At 32.2% G+C, this 1,034-nt stretch overlaps 1 pseudogene; it reads left to right on the forward strand.

Annotated features, from left to right (window-relative positions):
• The first annotated feature begins 387 nt into the window (after nt 1-387).
• LOC100608162 (protein SREK1IP1-like) lies at nt 388-830 on the forward strand (annotated as a pseudogene).
• The last annotated feature ends 204 nt before the right edge of the window (nt 831-1,034 follow it).

Consider the following 1,034-nt stretch of genomic DNA (forward strand, 5'->3'; position numbering starts at 1 on the left):
TGAAACAGATTTGGTGTTCATTTTTATTCACTGGAAATCTGCTTCATTTTGCAGGTTTCCTCAGGTTGTACTTGTTAACCCATTTCATACTTTTTGCTAAATATCCCAGAGATGGTAAGTGCTTAGTCCTGAACCTTTTATAAGGTATTAGGATCTGGGCAATTTTTCTTAGAGAGGCAGCTGAGAATAGTTACATACTGTGAAGTACACATTCATAAAATTAACATGATTTGCATGATTTAATTACTGTAGTTGCTCTTTTATATAAAATAAAATTCAAGTTTATAATTTCATTTTCACCTTGAAATTAACAGTAATTATTCACTATTCCCCAGACTACATGCTAAAAGTAGAAAAATTGGTCCAGTGAGCCCTCTTGCCACTGTCATGGCTGTCCCAGGTTGCAACAAAGACAGTGTCAGAAAAGACTGTAAAAAATGTGGCTACCCTTGTCACCTTAATTTTGAATGCCGCAATTTTCTCTGAGTAGACCCTAAAAGGGACATAGTTTTGGATGTCAGCAGTACAAGTAGTGAAGATAGAGATGAAGAGAATGAAGAACTGAATAAATTGCAGGCATTACAGGAAAAAAGAATAAATGAAGAAGAGGAAAAGAAAAAAGAAAAAATCAAATTGAAAAAAAAGAAAAAGGTCTTATCCAGTTCCACTGAAGAGAACACTTCAAAACAAAATAAATGAAAATGTCAGAAGAAAGAAAAGAAAAAAAGAGTAAATCAATAAAGGGAAACATCACAAAAAGGAAAGAACAAAGAGAAAAAAAAAAAAAGCATTCTTCTACCCCTAAAAGTTCTGAATTCTCCAGAAAGTAACTGAGACTTTGGCTTAAGCCATTAAATTTAAAAAATTGTTTTTGTTTTTAAAACGTGTTTGCCTTTCCTTGGAATTTGCTATATATTATGTTTTACAATAAATCACAGCCTTTTCCATACAGACATTTTTTGTATGTGGGACCATTATCCCTCTGGTAATATATTTTTAATATGCTATGACTGTAAAGTATGAAATCAGTCTTG

The sequence above is a fragment of the Pan troglodytes genome, chromosome 22 (genome assembly GCF_028858775.2).
Source record: "Pan troglodytes isolate AG18354 chromosome 22, NHGRI_mPanTro3-v2.0_pri, whole genome shotgun sequence".
Taxonomy (NCBI): Eukaryota; Metazoa; Chordata; class Mammalia; order Primates; family Hominidae; genus Pan; species Pan troglodytes.